The sequence below is a fragment of the Megalopta genalis genome, chromosome 2, assembly GCF_051020955.1.
Source record: "Megalopta genalis isolate 19385.01 chromosome 2, iyMegGena1_principal, whole genome shotgun sequence".
NCBI lineage: Eukaryota > Metazoa > Arthropoda > Insecta > Hymenoptera > Halictidae > Megalopta > Megalopta genalis.
In genome coordinates, this window is record NC_135014.1 from 9,064,014 (window position 1) to 9,076,461 (window position 12,448).

General features: G+C 53.9%; 2 protein-coding genes across 6 annotated transcripts in view; one reads left to right on the forward strand and one right to left on the reverse strand.

Annotated features, from left to right (window-relative positions):
* The window catches only part of LOC117226622 (uncharacterized), a 125,718-nt gene that overhangs the window by 73,733 nt on the left and 39,537 nt on the right, over nt 1-12,448 (forward strand). The gene's annotated exons all lie outside the window — the stretch shown is intronic.
* The window catches only part of dac (dachshund family transcription factor), a 190,420-nt gene that overhangs the window by 13,205 nt on the left and 164,767 nt on the right, over nt 1-12,448 (reverse strand). The window lies entirely within an intron of this gene.

The following is a 12,448-nucleotide window of genomic DNA, read 5'->3' on the forward strand; positions in this document are numbered from 1 at the left end:
GGGCCCCGGGTCGGCCCGTTTGAACCGAGCCCCTCTCCCTGCTCGGTTTAATTATTTTCCATCATTGTGAACCGCCGTGCGTCCGGCCATTGTGCCTCGCCGGGTTAACCCGCTCCCGGCACTTTTGACTCGATCTTTCGCGAACCCGGGCTTTGTTGTCGACGCCTCTATCGCCGGGATCGAGGATCGAAGATCGACGGTGCTCGGCGTTGCCGCTTCTTCCGCTATTCGTCCGAACGATCTACCGCTGAAATACTAGATCGGTATTGCCTCTAAGGGGGCCCGGCTGCCGGGCTAGTCGTAAAATCGGAGAAAACGGCGGGTTTCCGTCTTTCTTTCCAGTTCCCGTCCAGGTGTTGTCTCCACCTAGGTGCGCGACGACAGGGGGATACGAGGGAGAAAGCGCGAGAGGGTGCTCGGAGGAGGGAGCCTCGGCTCGATGGAGATGGAGGGCGGCGAGGCGGCGAGGCGGCCGGAGGCCGGAGGCCGAGGAGGAACGCGAGGAGGCCAAGCAAAAGTGGGGTGGGACAAGGTGGGAAGGAGGACAGAGAGTGAGAGAGAGAGAGAGAGCGAGAGAGAGAGAGAAGGAGTAGGAGCGGCTCGGTGGGGTACGAGGGAGAAGCGGGGGACGCAGCATTATGATGCAAAGATGGCGCGGCTGCGGCACCCTAGAATTAGCTCGAGCACTCGCCATTGGCCGCTCGACAAACCACTCCTTCGGTAACAACCGACTGCATACGTTGCATACTAAGGATACACGCGAGCCGGCCGAGAATCGCATGGAACCGGGCCTACTCGGGCCCCGCTTGCCACCTACGATTCCGATCGGGTCGCCCCTCGGTACCCCGCCTCCCGCGATCGCGATTCCGCCGTGGATTTATCGGCTCTCGCAAAGTTTTCTGACAGAATTTCTTAGCGAATTCATCGAGGATTTTAGTTAAAGAGCAACGTAGCGTCGTGCCTCTCGAACAACGGTTATTTCATCCAGAACTGTCTCCGAGACGCGTTCCGCCTCGCCTCGAACGTAACAGCCGTGTAAACGCTCGAGGTACGGATGCACGAGAATCCGGGCTATTGCTCCGGCAGAATTTTCACGGTAAAGAGGACTTTTATCGTCGAGGATCCTGCAGAGTTGATTTTTGTACATGCTGGGAAATTGATTCGGTTTGATACGATCCTTGTCAATACTTTTACTCGTATATAGGCCCGTTCGTGGTTTACACGTTTGCGCGCGTCTAATTATTGGACGGTGAATTTTGATGCGTTCGCGACACAAACGAGTGGCAATGTACTATATGTACCTTATGAAAATCGTCGAGGAAAGTACTCGACATACATGTAACGGATTAGTTGTATCGCGCACAAGATCCTCGCTGTAAAAGTTCAACTTTTCAGAGGAGAACGGTTCGTAAGAACGCGACTCGGCTCATCGTCGCCTAACCGTGCGACGATAGGCCTCTCTGTGCCGAAAGGCCGAGGCGAAAGAAAGCGACGCGACGCCGGATCGCTAGATCGTGAAATCGGAACCGAGAACTGGATCGGGACCGGAGATCGGGACTCGGGACAGTCGGTTGTCGAGAGCGGGCAGGTATCGCGATCGAAGCAATTGATCGAGAAGTCGGCGACGAAGGGGAGGTAGCCGTTCGAAGGCGACAGGCGGACAGCGAGGGGATCGGGGGCGAGAATGCTCCATTAGATAATTCAGTGGAAGGCGAAAAAAACGGGGGGCCAAGGGGGCTGGTGCTCTCCGTCTCTCCGACCCTCTGTCCCCCCGTCGTCGGACACGTCAAAATACATCAGCTACCGCTGTGCGCTCGCTCAGAAATCCTGTGGCCGCTGTCCGAGCGGACTCCCCACGTCGCGTCGCGTCGCGTCGGACAGCTCTCCTCGGCCCTCCGGTGATCGTGTCCGCCTACGTTCCACGCACGCCACGAGAGGAGAGGAGAGGAGAGAAAAGGAAAGAAAAGGAGAGCATCCGCGAGCTCCGGAGAGGGTACGACGATACACGGCTTCGATCCGGATCGAACGATATCGATCTCTTCGCAGCGTTCGCGGATCGAAATGATTTTACCCTCTTTCGAACAGTCGTGTACAAAATTCCAAAACTTCTGTTCGATCAACGAGGACCTCTTTTTAGAAATGTGTTCGAATAGAATTCGGTTCGTAGGGAAATGGCCCTGGGCCATTTACGAGATCCGTCGCCGAAGTCGGAGCAATCTCGAGCTGAAAGCGCAAACACAATCGAGGGAACAGCGTCGAATTCGACGGGGAAACCCACGGAAACTAATATACAGGCCGGTCGTCTTAATCCGGATCGCGTTTAATACTCGCGGAAACAGAGGGAGAGAGAGAGAGAGAGAGAGAGAGAGAGAGAGAGAGAGGAGGAGAGAAGGAGAACAGGCCCGCCGGGAATAGCAATATGATTTACATTTTGAGGTTATATCGACCATTCCGGGCACCTGCAGCACTCGCTGGTTCCTAGCCCGCGGCCGATACTCGCGATGACCGGGATCTGCTCGGGAAAAATTAATAACACCTCGGAAGATCTCTGCGGTGTTGGTGCACCGACGCGGCGCGCCTCGGCGGAACCTCTCGCTTCGTTCGAAATTTTATTCTTCCACGAACTAAAATTCTGCTGTCCCTATTCTTCTCAATTTACAGACGGAAATAGATCGTACTTTTCGGTTTCCTTTCTTTTATTCGAGCTCTTTCTTTTACTCGGATTCTTCCGGAAAGGGGTTCCAAATCCCGCGAACCCGGTGCTTCGCAAGGATGGTAGCCGTGTTCGGGGCTGGATAAGGGGTGTGCTCGCGCACTTAATGCGTAATTACGATTCATGAAGGCGGACGAGCTTCGCTGTGCGGTGTCCGCGTCTGGACCTGGACGAGATCCAGCTTGGCGCGCGTAATCTTGCCCGAATACGTCCTCGAGGACCGTGGAGCGAGCCGAACAGCCGTTAGCCGGCGCGCGGCGCGGCGTTTAAAGGGGTTCTTACGCACCTACTCGAGACAGGAGAGAGAGAGAGAGAGAGAGAAAGAGAGAACGAGAGAGAGCGAGAGCAAGAGGGGGAGTCCTCCGACTCCGACGGACAGCATCTGTGCTCTACGGCTCTCGATATCCATACAAAGCCGTCTGTTGAATAACATTACGCTGCGCGCCGCTCCGGACGATTATAGTCGGCCCGAACGTCGATAGTAGTTAGACCGTGCATCCTGTGCGAATGCTAATTTCGGACCGGCCCGACCGAGCCCGTAATCGACGAAACCGCGAACCGATGTCTTCCGGTTGGCCCCTCGTCGTCGATCTTTTTCTTCGCCTCGAGAATCGTCTCCGGTTTCTTCGGAGATCGAGAAAAAGCCTCCGCGAAAAGTCGTTTGTACCCTTAACCGAAGGGTGGCTCCTCGAATATCAATTTCGCGGCGACAACTTTCCAGCCACCCCAGCTCGGTCTCTCCATATGGAAATGGAGATCGGTCATCGGAATCCAGTTTGCCGGTGGAAACATCCCCGAGAGGAGGGTCAGCGCCTACCCTTCTTCCACGGAAAAGCAACCCTCGTCGATACGGAACGTCGTAAAGTCGAAAGCTTTTCGCTTTTACGTATTATTCTTTTATCCGATACCGCGATGGCCGGCATCCGGCCGCGAGCTATAGGGGTTCGAACCCTAGGGGGTGGGTTCGGCCAGAAATATAGCCCGAATTAAATACTTTAATCGTTTCGTCGCTCGAACCGGCCTGCGGTATCGTCGAACCTCGCTATCCTGCAATTGTTACGACTTCGTTCGGTGCATTCCTTCTTCCGTGCTAAATCGACGCGGTGTAAACCGTTGTCTTCGTCTTTTGCAATTCGAATATTTAACTAAACTTGTTCTTGGAAACGCGTCGATCTTCGAACTTCTATCTCGACTCGGTTTTTTCGGAGGCAAGCGTACGTTCGCCGGCGAAACGCGTCTGCTTCATCTCGTCGGTCTGTTTCCATAGGACAAACTAATTTATCCTATTAACATCCGCTGTGTACCTTGGGAACAGCAGCTCGCGCGAGTTCTGCGATCCTGTTTATCACGGCCCGTGCTTTAGGCTCGCGTTGAGAGAAAGAACTCGGCCGGGATCGTCTCGCGGAAACTGCGAAAATTTCCCCGTGTCTTTGCGTGTTCTTCCAGCAGCCGACAAACGATTGTTCCATTCGTGGTAGAAATCGCTACAGTTGTTTCCGCGTTTGTATCTCGTCTTGCATCTACGGTTAAATTTGAACCGGCCAGGTTCGTTGGCATCGACGAAACGACTTCGATGTCGCGAGAATTTTCGAGAGTCGTTCCGCGGCCATCGGCCATCCCCTAAAGAATGCGTCCTCGAGGCACGCCGCGCCACGCCGGGAGATTTCGACGAAAGTATCGGTGGGTCGCGGACGCGGCTCGTCGTCGGAGCACATAATCCTGATATCTGTCGGTTTTCGGGCAATAAAACACGCGTCCCATCGTTCCGGATCCCCCGAAAACTGCCGCTGCCAGGCGCCGATAAAGGAGCCGCGCCGCCGATACGGATCCCCCCCGTTCTCGCGCCATTCCGCTCGGCGGATCTGGACGGTTCTCGTTCTCTCTTTCCCCAGCAGCAGCGTTCCCTTTTTCATTTTCGTCTGCCATAATTGCCAGTCCTTGGACTAGTCGAACGAGCCGAGGAGATCGTCGGCGAGGTCGATCGGCTCCCGTTAACCGACGAACGTGCGCGCGTTATCGCGGACCCGGGACCACCCTATCATCCGGCGCCATCAACGATCATACTTACCGATAATATAATACAAATCGCGGGAAATTAATGTATGCCCACGCCGCGGCCGATTGCCACGTTTAAAACAATTATCCGGGACCGTGTAACGCGTTGGCTAGCGGACCGGAATCATCCCCTTTCGGTATAAAAAGTCGCCGCGCGTTCGAGCAAAGTCGGAGCCGGGGGCCGAAGCGTCGTTTTGCCTTTCAATTGCGATACACGAAGAGTACTGCAAAGGGCACCGTCTCGACGTAACCGCCCGCAAAGTACACGTCCGACGGAGCCGAAGATCCGCTTAAGGAGTCGAGCAAAACGCTCGGCGATTACGTTTCCGCGCTGCAGGACCCGAGGGTAACCGGATCGGCCGGTTTCGAATGACCCACGCTCGAACGGAGAGTAAATATTTTCGTATTGCTGAAGCAGAGCGGAGACGAGCGGTAACTCTACCGACCCTACCCGCTTTCGAACCCTCCGCGCTGCGGAGTCGAGTCCGCAGGGCACCTGCCGCGCCGGACGGGGACAAGGGACGATCGACGACCCCCGGAGACAGGTCGCTTTCGCTTCGCTCCGCGTTTCAGCGGACACGGCGACTATCGTCGACTCTTTCCGCGTCGTCCGAATTCCTACTTCTCCGCGTTCGACCCTCGTAGAATCATCGATATCCGCGACGAACGATCGATCGAAAACGATGGAATCGATGTTAATCCCCATTTGGCATGTTTGTCGCGAATCGAGGTCACCACGGCCATGCTGGATTCCAGGTGAGGAAAGAGGGGTGGCGGCTAGGCGAATCGAACGAAGCGCGCGCCGAACGTAATGGCAGCGACGCCGATGGCAAAGCCCGAGCCGACGCGCGTCGACGACGGTGCCGGTCCGAAAATCGTGGATGCGGATGGTTATCGTGGTAATCGCGGGCCGAGCCGGGACGGGCAGGACCGACGGGACCCCGTGGGGGCCGGTGCAACAAGACGAGGTCCATCTAATGCCGGGTTATTTTTTTTAAACGAACCAGCCGCTCGGCTCTCCACCTGCGAGCTCGAAATCGGTCGACCCTTCGGGGTGAGACTATTTTCACCTTTTTCGCGCGTAGACGACGACCCGGCCGAGCAATTTCGTGGCGGTCCACCCCCGCGCGTCCTGTCCGCGATACCAAATTCGCCCGAGCGGACCGGCCGGTCCTGAAAACGTCTCCGGGCATTCCACGTTTCCAATCTTACCCCGTTTCTTCCAAATTCCTGCTCTCCGCGCCCTGCCTTCCCTCGCACCCCTCCACATACACTTCGATCTCCTCCCATGGTATCTTTATTGCCCCGATCATGGCTATTATTACCGTCCTCCCTTTATGTTAATCCGCGTAATCGCTCGATCCAGTTCCGAGACGATCCTCCCGGAGGATTCCAGTCGATGTTTGCACGGCTAAAAAGCCAGCCTCCACCGCTTTCCGCAGTTTTCCGCGGAAAGAACGCGGGCTGCTCGACTTCTCGCACCCTCTTTCCTATCGATTACGCGATTCTCCGCGGCGACACGTTCCATTTTTTCCCCTAGAATAACCAAAACAGAGGGAACGGGCGACGGACACCCCACCGAGCAGAACCGTTTCGGCTTATCGCCGCGGCGACTCCGCGTTTAACATCCCTGCCGTCATCCCCCGGGAGACATACGGTAGCCTAATGGCGAGTTTTTGCCGGGACCGCGTCGTTTTCACCTCGGGACTGTTTCTGGACGCCGCGTCGCGCGCGGACGCCGCCGCTGCGTCGTGCCGCGTCGCTTTTTCTGGCCGATCGCGTTCAATAAAGATCGAAGGGACGATTGCGGCCCTCCTACGTCTTTCTTTTTTATCGTGCCTGCGGTACCTCGGATAAAACTCGAGTCGTCGATGCGTTTCGCGCGCGCTCGGACGCTTACGTCATAATTTTTCCGAAAATTTTGCCCGATGGTATTTATCGGCCGGGATTAAGTTGTACGCGCGACCCCAATTTTTTTCTAATAGTACGCGCAAATCCTCGTTGATCCATTGTCCCTTGTCCATTGTCCCATTTGAACCGAAATAAAATTCTATTTCGCGTCTATCGAGCCGCAGAAAATCGCGAGAGAAATTTGTCGGATTTGCAAAATAATTAAGTAAGATTGAGACAACGATGCACTCCACCGGCGTATCGAGCGAGTAAACGAAGGCTGTGCCGTCGTCGGTCTCTCCTAAAATCGCGGGGTAAAGCGACCCCCGGCGCGACGGGGAGAACCGGAAAGGAGCTCGTGTACGAATTAAATTCTTAAAGTTCCCTCCCGTGCATGTCGGCGAAAGTCGCATTCCGCGAGGCCCCGAGACATCTAGAATCGAGTTACCTCTCCACCCACCCCCGGCTCGCCCCGGCTCACCCCTTCCCTTCTCCGTTACTCTTTCCTTTGGTACTCGGGGGAACCGATATTAATTCCCATAAATTTCCTTTCAACGAGTACGCATACGGGAACCACCTTTATCCCCCTCCGCGAGAAGGGGGGAAGGTCGCTTCAAAAGCAAAGGACTGTTTGCCTTTTAATCCGGGTATGCAAAGAACGTTGTTATTCTTCGAGGAACTAGTTCGGCCGTACTTGGAATATTTGATGACGCGCGAGCTTTTATCGCACAATGACAACGAACTGTTTGCTGTTGCGACGCAGACGTTCTGCGATATTTAGGATATTTAGTGCGTGTCGGGTCGTCGGTGCGAGCGGTGTCGAAACGCGAATCGGTCGACGCTCTTACGAATCGTTGTCGGAAATCGTATCGCTTTTAATCGTTGCGGTCGTGAGTGCGTTTATCCGTGCGTGGCGAAAGGATTGCAGTGTACAATGCAAAGTGGAGTGTCTATAATTTTGTCTCGAGATGCGGACGCGAGTTTGAACGAGGTGCCGCAAAGGGAAAACTTGCGTGCGGTTCCGATTCCCGTTGATCCGAAAGCCGAGCAACTCGTCCTCGTCCTCGTCCGGAGTCTGTAGCTTGTGGTGCGTGCGGGGGCGGTTTGTGGACTCGAGGGAACGACACGTAAGTACCGTAAGGGTTGACTGGTCGTAGCGTCGCGTCGCGTCGCGTCGGTCTCGCGTTCGAATCTCGAACCGCAAACGGTCGGGCGCTGCTGCGTGCGGTCGCCCTCTTCTCTCGTTTCTTTTCTTTACTTTTCTTTTCCTGCGTTTCAGTTTCTGAAGTGGCCTCTCTGTTCCCCAGGCCGCAGAATCAGACCCGTGTTTATACAATGTAATGGCTTGTGCCAGCATTGTAGCCAGGCATCGTCTCGTGCTCACCATTCGCCACTCGCCACTAGCCACTCGCTTCGCGATTCCCTTTCGGCATTCGTTTGGCACTTTATCACGCCCCTAGATTGCCGCATTAAACATCCAGCAAAGGGAATTTCAACCCTTGCCGCGCACCCGATCTCTCTCTCTCTCTCTCTCGCTCGCCTTCCCTCCTCTATCCCTCGCCGACCCCATCCTCTCGATTGCCACCCCCTGTACGTTCGCGACTTTTCAGCGGAGCGTTTCCACGAGGATTAACGATCTTGCGAAATTCCAAGCGTACCTGTTGTGTGCGGAGCCTTACTGTCGTGTATCCCGTTTCCCGTCGAGCTCCAATCAAAACTCGATACCTCGAGACCTCTCTCTCTTTCTCTCTCTCTCTCTCTCTCTCTCTCTTTATCCGATTCAGTTTACTCTTCGGTCTCCCGGTTCCTTATGTCTTCGTTTATCTGGCTTTCGCTCGAGCAGCGCGTTCTTTGTCGATCGATGACGCGTTCAGTAATTCAAGAGGGCGAAAGGGACAAGGGACCGAAGTACGAGAGAGACTCTATGGAATTATGGCAGGTGGAAGACGCCCGACCTCCCTGAGCGGCGATCGCCGTCTCCAATCTACCAGCAGATATACGGTGTCGCGTTACACGCGTGGCTAACGCTATCGACCGGCGCGGTTCGTGAGCGAGCGCGAAGCGGGTACGCGCGGATCCGTCGTCCTCTTGTACCCACGGGATGCTGGATCGCACGGAAACGGGGCACATTGTTCGCACGCGGAAATTTCGACGGAACCCTCGACTCGACCGCGGACGATCTCGAGTATCACGGTTACGAGGACCGCATCCGAGGTGGTACTGTTGCGAGTAAATTTGGAGCTTTTGTATAAATGAAATTGACGTGAAAGACGCGAATGTACCACGTAGAATCGGTCGTTTATAGCTCGTGGATTTTCGCGGTAATACAGCGATATTTGCAAATCGCCAAAATGTGTTCTCGCTATTTTTTTCGCTTCCATAGATCTTGTTCGTCGAAGCGAAGCTAGCAGAAGCGCAGCGATTCGTAGGGTTACATCCAATAAATTAAATCTAAAAGCGGTGCTCGTGCAAAATTCTTCGAAAGATCGATCGCGCGGTCGAAGGAGACAGTGCGGCGTGTAGAGCGAAAGAATAAAAAGTCACGGGCATAAACCGATCGGTCACGCGAAGGCTCGAAGCACCGGATACGCCTCGCTCTTCGATATCGTTCTCGCGATCGAATTAAAATGGTGGCCGCGATGGGAACGATCGCCGATGAATAAATCCGGTGGTGGTCTCTGGTCCGTGGGATGGCTTCTTATGGCGTGCACCTCGGGGGCTTCGTTTCGCAACGAATTCCCTGGTACGCTTTTTTTCGAGAAACTTGACCAAAGACGCCCGCAGCCGAGGAACGGCAGAAGGAACCGGGGGTAATTCCCTCGCGACGATTTTCCTCGGCTCTGGACCGCCTCGATCCTCTCGGCGATCGATCCTCGGCAAATTTCTCGTCGTCTTCGAAGGACCACGGCGGAACCGAGCCGGTAATTGCGTCAAAGCGAGTCACCGAATTTCAATCACGCTTTCCCTCTCCGCTCGTTGCAGGAAAATCATCCAGGCATTATGTATTTGCTCTCGAGTGGAACCGGTTCGGTGGGTTCACCCTCGCGGAGTCGCCGCACCCGTCTCTCCTCTCTCCATTTTCTTCTCGACGACGCCTCTCTCTCTCTCTCTCTCTCTCTCTCTCAACTCTCTCTCTCTCTGTGTCTTACCCGTTCGCTCGCTCGCTCGCTCTTTGAATTCGCGCTGACGCCCGCGCAGCCCCCTCCTCGACAGCGGTTATTAATATTTGCCGACAATTACCGAACCGGGGACCCCTTTAATTCCGTCTACCGACCATCAAGACACGTCTCGCGAATCGATCCATGGTCCTCGTCTTTCGCGATCACGCCCACGCGTTCCCTAATTTTTCCCGGTTTCCGAGGCCGTCTCCGCTCTTCGAACACGAGTAACTTCCGGAATTATTCGATTTTCGTATCGCAATCGGTATTATAAATTTCTAGGGATTCGGAGATCGTCTTAGGACGTACCAAAAAATTCCAGAAGTTGAGAGAATATTTGAGAACTTTACGAAAACTCGTGGACCATGGGATATTGTTTTAGGGCGTGGCAAATAATTTATATGGATTGGGAAAACATTTTAGGATGTTCAAAGAAATGTCGTGCAGATTATTTATATTTATTAAAAATGTCGTCCGTGATGTGTTGCGACACGTTAGGGATACGCGCGCGAATTCCGTTTACGGGTATCCAGGATGATTTGGAAATTAGCAACCGCGGTTCTTCGGTTTCGACGTTTCTCCGAATTCGCAAAGACGGAAAGCGGAAGACGAGTTTCCTCCGCCCCCGGAATACGTAATCCAGCGAGTGGAAACTTCGACGTCCCATACGGCCCCAACTCGACTAGTTAACTCGTTATTAATTATTACTCGATTAACCGCGAGCGAATCGAGTCTCGTCGACGGTCGACCGAGGACGCTTCCCGCGAGTCCGCGAGCAAATTGCGACGAGACGAGCAGTCGGATAACGAGGATCCACAATGGATGGGTTCCTCGAAGGGTAGCTCGACTAATGGAGACGTATACGGGGGTGGACTGTCCGGGAAACGCCCTGGAAACTTCGCGTTTCAGGTGTTTTCGCCGCGACTCGTACCTCGAAGGGAAGTTAATAAAGCAAATGGCTACGGAGCCGACGCACCTTCCGTTCGATTTCCATCTCCCCCGTTTCCGGAATCGTCGATTCGAATCAGAAAATTGGCTTCCAGTAAATTTTACCAGCTGTACGCCTAGCGGAAGAGACGGTTTCTCGAGCGATTCGCATTCGTTTTGTAACCGATAGAGATCATCGAGAGACGATGTTATTATTTATCGTATATCAAATTCATTAGTCTAGGATAGAAACGTCCGAGTATTAGAAACGTCGGTGATGCTCCTCTAAAGAAATTCTTACTTCGCGATAAAAAAATTTAGAGCAAGACTCGCCTCGATCAGAATAATCGAAGTATTTGCACCGTTGCTTCACTTTTTGTTCGATCTTTTCCATCTTATTCGTTACCGCTTCGAAAGAATCGAAAGCAAATTAAAGTGACCCCGAACGGATCAATTTGACCGGCGCTTTCGAGATCGTCTCGACCTTGAAGCAAACGTCCAGGAATAATCCTTTGGGACGCAGGGTGCAGGTTGCTGGATTCAGGGCCTGCGACGGTTTGCTTGCGCACGGACGCCGACGGAAACTAGATCCTGTAGTTCGGTGCGGAGAGAGGAGACTGGCCGTCGTAACAAACGGGGTCTACTTTGGGGGTTGGAAAACCCATCAGCGAGAGAACGAGGGACGGAGGTGTAGATGGTGGAGGGACAGGGTTGCGCGAAGGGAACAAGATAGTTTGCCGCACGCTCTCCGAAACCAGCCTTCCGTTTCTACGCGTTCTCCGTCTCCTTTCCGACGCTGGACGGTCCACAGAAGCAACCCCTTTCCGTACAAAGCTCTCTCGACGGATACACCCCCGCCCACCCTGCTCCAGCTCCGCTCTCCTCTCTCCTCTCTCCTCTCCCCTCTCTCCGTTCGCGGACTCGCGTCGCGTACCAGCCCCGGAAGAGACTCGTGCCGAAGAGAGGGAGGGTGGAGTAAGCTCCGCTTACTAAGTACGTTTTGCATCTAAGACGCTCTCCGAGTTTAATTACGGGGCTTTGCGGCACCGGGCGACACAGACGCGACGGGACAACGGTATACGAGCGTATGGTCAACTTCCTAACCCCTTCGATCTCCTTCACGGTCGGTATTTCCGCGAATTTTTGGTCGCTCCTCGTTTCCAATTGTTCGTAGTTTACGGAGTTTTCGTTTCAACGACCTACGTTGATTTACAAACATCGTATCTCTTTTTTAAGTCGAAGACCGACGACGGAATAGCGAATTCCGAGCTGCGCGTGAATTACAGGAAGCTTTATGTGAGGGAACCATAATTTTGCTATAGAAAAAATCGTAACAACTGGAAGATAGTCTTAGGGCGTACTAGCCAAGTAACTTCGACGGATCGTTGGAACGTTTCGGAATGTATCGAAAAAATCGTGCGAGGTCGCGAGAGGACATCTTGACGCATAGAAAACAAATCGAACAGTTTGGTAGAACATCGAGCAACTCTGTAAAAATTTGTAGCGACGGTTGCAACGTCTTGGAGCGTGTCAAAAATTTGCGCGAATACTCGATCGACTAAGCCGACGATAATAATTGAATACAGCGTAAAGAGTGTAAAGAACCGTCAACGATCCGGCACAGGATATAAATAGGGGGTAGGGTACGCGGTGTGTGGCGCAGGGGTGTAGTAGGATCGTTCCTCGAAAAAGTGCGGGCCGGTGG